The 6000-nt window shown below is 46.6% G+C and overlaps 1 protein-coding gene across 3 annotated transcripts in view; it reads left to right on the top strand.

Annotated features, from left to right (window-relative positions):
• The first annotated feature begins 1822 nt into the window (after positions 1-1822).
• CNTN6 (contactin 6) overlaps positions 1823-6000 on the top strand; it is a 129774-nt gene continuing 125596 nt past the window's right edge. For 2 of the 3 annotated variants that reach the window (XM_054280993.1, XM_054280991.1), the window contains exon 1: positions 1823-1889. The gene's annotated coding sequence lies outside the window, so the exon portion shown is untranslated. Of the gene's footprint in view, positions 1890-2267; positions 2348-6000 lie in introns of those variants that run through there. The other variant, XM_054280992.1, reaches the window with a different exon arrangement.

The following is a 6000-nucleotide window of genomic DNA, read 5'->3' as shown; positions in this document are numbered from 1 at the left end:
CTAATAAAAAGAAAATTCAGATGTTCAGAAGTTCAAAATTCAGCTGTAGAAGCGTTACAGTCTTTGTTGAATGCAAAAAAAAAAAATGAGAACATGGAAAGGTTTGGGTTGGAAGGGACCTTAATCCCACCCAGTGCCACCCCAGCCATGGCAGGGACACCTCCCACTGTCCCAGGTGCTCCAGCCCCAATGTCCAACCTGGCCTTGGGCACTGCCAGGGATCCAGGGACAGCCCCAGCTGCTCTGAGAATTCCGGGAATAAGAAATGCATAAGGAAATTCTTTTGTTTTGACATAGAAAAGGCTAAATTTTTAACAAACTTTTAAAATTGGCTACAAGAAGCTTGGGCTAATCTGTTGCAAGCAACTTTTGGTCTATTTACTCTTGATACCACTTAGAAAAAGCCCCGTAATTATTTAGAAGAAAATTTTAATGAGGAAATACCTAAAATTCCATTTTAAATTTTATTCCTAATTAAAAATGGAGCTGCTAATTATAATGCCTATCTCCTTTAGAAGGTGCTGCAAGGCTTAATTAATTGTCAGTAAAGCTCATTTGAGAAGCTCACAGGAAGAAAAGTGCAAAATTGTTTATTTTAATCAGGGGGAGAGCTCTGAATGGGGCTGCTGGGCTCCTGTGGGCACATTCCAGGGGCTCCATGTCCTGCTGCCCCCATTTCCCAGCCCAAGAGCACAGCAGGACAGCTGAGGTGCCCCCAATGTCATCAGAGAAGGGTCCAGGAGAGCTGGAGAGGGGATGGGGACAAGGGATGGAGGGGCAGGACACAGGGAATGGCTCCCACTGCCAGAGGGCAGGGGTGGATGGGAGACTGGGAATTGGGAATTCCTGGCTGGGATGGAATTCCCAGAGCAGCTCGGAATCTGCTGGAAGTGTGTGGGATCTGGAATTCCAGAGCAGCTGGAATTCCCTGGATCCGTGGCAGCGCCCCAGGCCAGGTTGGGCTTGGAGCACCCTGGGATGAAGGAAGGTGTCCCTGCCCATGCTCACTGCATGGGCTTTAAGGTCCTTCCATTCAGGAACTCAGTGATGAATTTAAGTAACTTTTCTCACTAAGGGAAGGACTCCCCCCTTGCCTGGCTCTGCCTTTCCTCTGCTGAAGCAGTCCCAAGAAGGAAAATGGAAATCCAAGAAGGTTTGGAGTTCAATCAGAATTTATGTCGGTGCTACTTTAGACAAGCAAGTCTCCCCTCCGTTTTTAAATATAAATTTGTTCAATATGTGACATAGGAAGGGGCAGTTGAGTGTTTGCAGAGGTCACTCAGGGCTGGATGGGATTCAATGTCAGCTCCCACCCCACGAGCTGAGCCTTACAGAGCCCAGGATGTGGTTGTGGGGACCAGGACCAAACAAAACTATTCCCACCCCTGCTCCAAACCTAAGCCCAGTGCAGTGACCCAGTTTTTGAGGAGAGAGGTTTGTGATTACCTGACAGGAGCTCATATTTGCACGAGAGGAACAGCAAGAGCACATTTAATCTTTCATGCTCCGCTCTGACAGCTGCGCTTTCGCTCGCTCAGCTTTCCTGAAGGATGAGCCAGGCAGAGCTGATTTCTATACATCCCCAATTTCCAGACGGGGCTGTGCACAAACTGCGGGAGCTGTTTATCTGATTGAGGCACTAATTGTGTGGGTTCTGGCTGGAGCAGCGTGGGGAAGGCAGCGCATTTCACGCTCAGCACCGGCGAAGAGCCGCGCAACGCTGCGCGGATAAAAGGCTCGTGGTCCCAGCTGGGAAAACATTTCCATTATCTCCCAGCTGCACAGACCTTCCACACGGCTCCGTTCTGCCTCGCTGAGCACCCTGCCTCGCTGAGAGCTCCCAACAGTCCTGCAGGAAATCGTGGAGACCCCAGACACGTCCCTGCTCTGTAAGTACAGACGCGTGCTATGTGTGGATGCTGCTGGGGAGCCGTGCTCGCTGGGCTGGCTTTTTATCCTTCCTCGCTCCTTTTCATTTGCATAAGGGGGAGAGAAGGGGGAAAAAAGTGGCTGCTTTATTTCTCCTGCGTGCCTGGAAATGGCTGATGCTGCAAACGGGCGCATTCTGGGCAGAAAAGGAGGTGTGGGATGGATTTGTATGCGAGTGAGGGCGAGGCGAGCAGAGCCCAGCCTGTGCTGGCCACAGGCACCACAGGTACATCACTGGGGCTATCTCAGCTCCCTGCTGCAGTGGAACGGGCACACAGAGCATGACAGTGCTAATTCTGGCACTTCCAGACGACTTTCTGCAGCATGTGAAAAGCTGGAGTGGGTAATGAGAGCCTAACCTCATTTCTGCCCGCTGAAGGTGGAAAAGCAATAAATATAAATCTGCAGGGAAACGTAGGTAAGTCCTAAAAGGAAAGTTTTTCCCTGTTGCTCATTTGAATCGTCAGAGGAAAATATAAAGCAGGTTCACAGCCTGTGCTGAACTTTGGGTCTGCACCCAAGGACCTGCAGGAGTGTTAGTTTGGATATTGCTGTTTATTTACACTGCATGACACAGCTTTAAAGGATGTGATACTTTATCAAAAGTTTGGGAAGTCTGTGCTTGCAGAAGCAAGTGCCTGGCTAGAACTTTCTGTTAAATCAGACATTCCCATGGTGCTTTTGGGGTGAATCCTGGGATTCAGACAGTTGTTGGATGTGGGAAGGGGCTCCTCCAGCAGGATGCTCCAAGCTGACAATTTCCTGCAGCATTTATGGAGCTGAATGATCAAGCAAGATGCAAACACTCTGCAAATAACAATTACTTGTCCTTTTATCAGCACTGCAACCCTTTGCAGATAAATACTGTGAGTTAAAATCCAAATATTTACTCCTTGAAGTAGCATTTCCACCTCCCTTTTTATTTTTCTTCCCCAAACAAAGGAGACTTGTGACTTCCACACAAAGTCCTGAAAGTTCAGAGAATTTTTCAGTGTGTGTCACTAAACCCTGCAGTGTTTGCAATTCCAGGCACCACAAATCCCCACAAATAACCCATCTCCATCAGCCAGCTTTGCCTGTGGTGCTCCAGAGGCACTGTGTCAGTGTTTCACATTCCACAAGTCTCTGCTTCGTGGGTTTTATGACACTAAAAAGTCCCAAATCAGTACCTCCATGAAGTCAGCAACAACCATAGATCACACTTTATTGTGGAAAAAAAAGGAAAATAAAACCCCCCAATGTTTGCAGCTGTGGGTTTCAGATGCTGGTGAGGTACTGCTGGCCATGGATTACAAGTTTTACCTTCCATGCTGAGGATAAAATTATAAATAATCTATAACAACCTAAGTGCTTTAAATCAAGCAGGAGCCATGTCTCTTTTCCTTTGCTTCCAGCTTTATGACCACTATTAAAAAGGTTTGTGGTGCATAATAAGCTACCCTAAAATGAATTTCTTGCCATTGGAGCAAGTATTTCCCTCACAGAACAAGGTGCCAGTGTGCCCAAGGGGCCTTAAAACACAAAGCTGGGTGGCTCAAAGCACTGTTTGTGATTGAGCTGAGAATTTTCATTAGAATATATGTTGTGAGTATGTGGGGATGGATCAGCTCTATGAAACAGCATCAAATTTATATTTTCCTCCCCAAGACTGCACGTTACTGTATTCCTTCTGTTAAAAACAGAGTTTATTGCAGAATATTGCCACAGATTGGCCTCTGCTCACCCTCCTCAGGGACAGAGAGACACAAAAAACCATTTTAATGGTGCCTTGCTTGTCCCCAGCCTCTCACTCTGTCTCTGGAGCAGGGGAGGCTCTTGCAGAGGAGGAAAACCAGCAAGTCTGGCCCAAAAAGTCATTTATTCCTTCATCCCAAGGGCTGCATTCAGGCTGGCCATAACTCTGTGCTTGGGGAAATTTGTAACTTCGTCTGTCTCCAGGAGAAGTGGAGACACGAAGAAATCCAGGCTCAGTTTTACAGCTACAACTCCCTGCTTGGCAAAAACCATCCCTGGGACACACAAAAAGCCCCAGAAACAGCAGAATTTAGGTGAGTGGGTGACCCTGTTTGCAGCCAAAAACGATCAGGCTCCACAAGTCTCTTATTTACACAAAGGCTTTCCACAAGTGCAGAATATTCAAGGAAAAAATAAACACCTTAAAAAGAGAACAAAGCATCTTCAAGTGCCCTAACCACAGCAAACAAGAACAACCCAAATTAAAATAGATCCGGGCACTGTACTTAACAATTCCTCATCTTTTGGAGTAAAAAACCACACACAAGTGTGAGACAGAGCATCAGACCTATGGAAACCCTACCTGGAGCTAGGAAAGTGCTAAACACACCAGGTCAGCAGAGAGCAACGAGCCAGCAAGATATTTCTGCACAAAAATCCCTCATGGGGACTCGAACTGCTCAGTTTCAGAGGCTGGAGGAGAAGCAGTGAGGAAAAGCTGGAATTTCTCCGTACCTTTGTGCTCTCAGCTCTGTCTCCTCTCCTCCAAGGAGCTCCTGGTGCAGAAGCTCCAGCTGGGGCTGTTCCTGCTGGATGAGGAAACTGCTCAGCACTTCCTGCTGCTTTTATTCTGGAGGGCAAAGGGGCTTCTTCCCAAAATTTTTAGGAAAAATGATGGATTGGTTTTAATGTCCTTCCTAAAGGGGCTTCAGGAGAGCTGGAGAGGGACTGGGGACAAGGAATGGAGGGACAGGACACAGGGAATGGCTCCCAGTGGGAAAGAATAGGTTTGGATGGGATATTGGGAATCAGGAATTGTTCCCTGTGAGGGTGGGAAGGGGCTGGGATGGAATTCCCAGACCAGCTGTGGCTGCCCCTGGAGCCCTGGCTGTGCCCAGGGCCAGGTTGGACATTGGGGCTGATTGGGAGCAGCCTGGGACTGTGGGAGGTGTCCCTGCCATGGAATGAGATGAACCTTAAGGCCCCTTCCAACCAAAGAAATTTCATTATTTAATCTCATCTCTTTATTCATTTTTGGGGTTTTTGTGTTCTGGGTTTCCGGCAAGAGTTCCAACTCCAGAGCATGCAGTGCTGAGAGGAACACTGAGAGAGGGATGGGAGGAAGGAGCTGGGGAGAAGAAGAGTAATTTCCCTCACTTACACCCTCAGATGTATTTTTAGCCTATGAAGACCAGAAGGAAAGGACCAAGTGAGTCAGAAAGGCAGTTTGTTTTATTAACATTCCTGACAGCATCTGCTGTAATGCTCTTGTTAAAAGAGATGGAAAACATCAGAATGATGAGAGGAACTGTGTTCTGTCCTTGCTCTTTGCACAACATAATATTATGGAAAGGAGTGGAATTGGTTTCCCAGGAAATGATTTATTGGCTATATCCAAACATGAATGACCCAGGTACACAAAAACCCTCCCCAGGGTTCTGATCCAGCTCCCACCAGAGGCAGCTCAAACAAATAAAAACACTCTGCCTACTTTTCCCACTACAAATCCTTCCTTCTCTTCAGCACACACTGATGTGATCACCAATAAGATCCATTTTTTAAATGAGATTCTTCAGAAAAAATATAAATACTTTCTATTTAGTAATGAATTCACCTCTCCCATGGCTGCAACCAAAGCATGAGGATCCCAAATCCCTCTTTGTGGGGACGCCTGCAAGGAATCCTTTATTAAAATTCTCTTATTAAACTTATCTCTTATTAAATGGGGCAAGACTGTCTGGAAAAAGGAGTGCAAATACCAAGTGTGTACCTTTGAGCAGCACCTGATTTTAATTCCCATCCCTTTGACTCACACTGGGAATGTAGGACCTGGCTGGGATGAATTTTGTGTGATGGTGTTCACAGGGGTCTCAGGTTGAGGGAAGAGATGAGGATCTGACTCCATAATACAGAAGGCTTGATTTATTATTGTATGATATATATTACATTAAAACTATACTAAAAGAATAGAAGAAAAGGTTTCATCAGAAGGCTGGCTAAGAATAGAATAGCAAAGAATGAATAACAAAGGCTTGTAGCTCAGGCTCTCTGTCCGAGCCAGCTGACTGTGATTGGCCATTAATTAGAAACAACCCCATGAGACCAATCCCAGATGCA

Source organism: Melozone crissalis, unplaced genomic scaffold (assembly GCF_028551555.1).
Source record: "Melozone crissalis strain CALT ecotype California unplaced genomic scaffold, PUWL_Pcris_2 ptg000029l_1, whole genome shotgun sequence".
NCBI classification, from domain to species: domain Eukaryota; kingdom Metazoa; phylum Chordata; class Aves; order Passeriformes; family Passerellidae; genus Melozone; species Melozone crissalis.
Note: the sequence above shows the minus strand (reverse complement) of the source record. Positions and strands in the feature narration are given on the sequence as shown.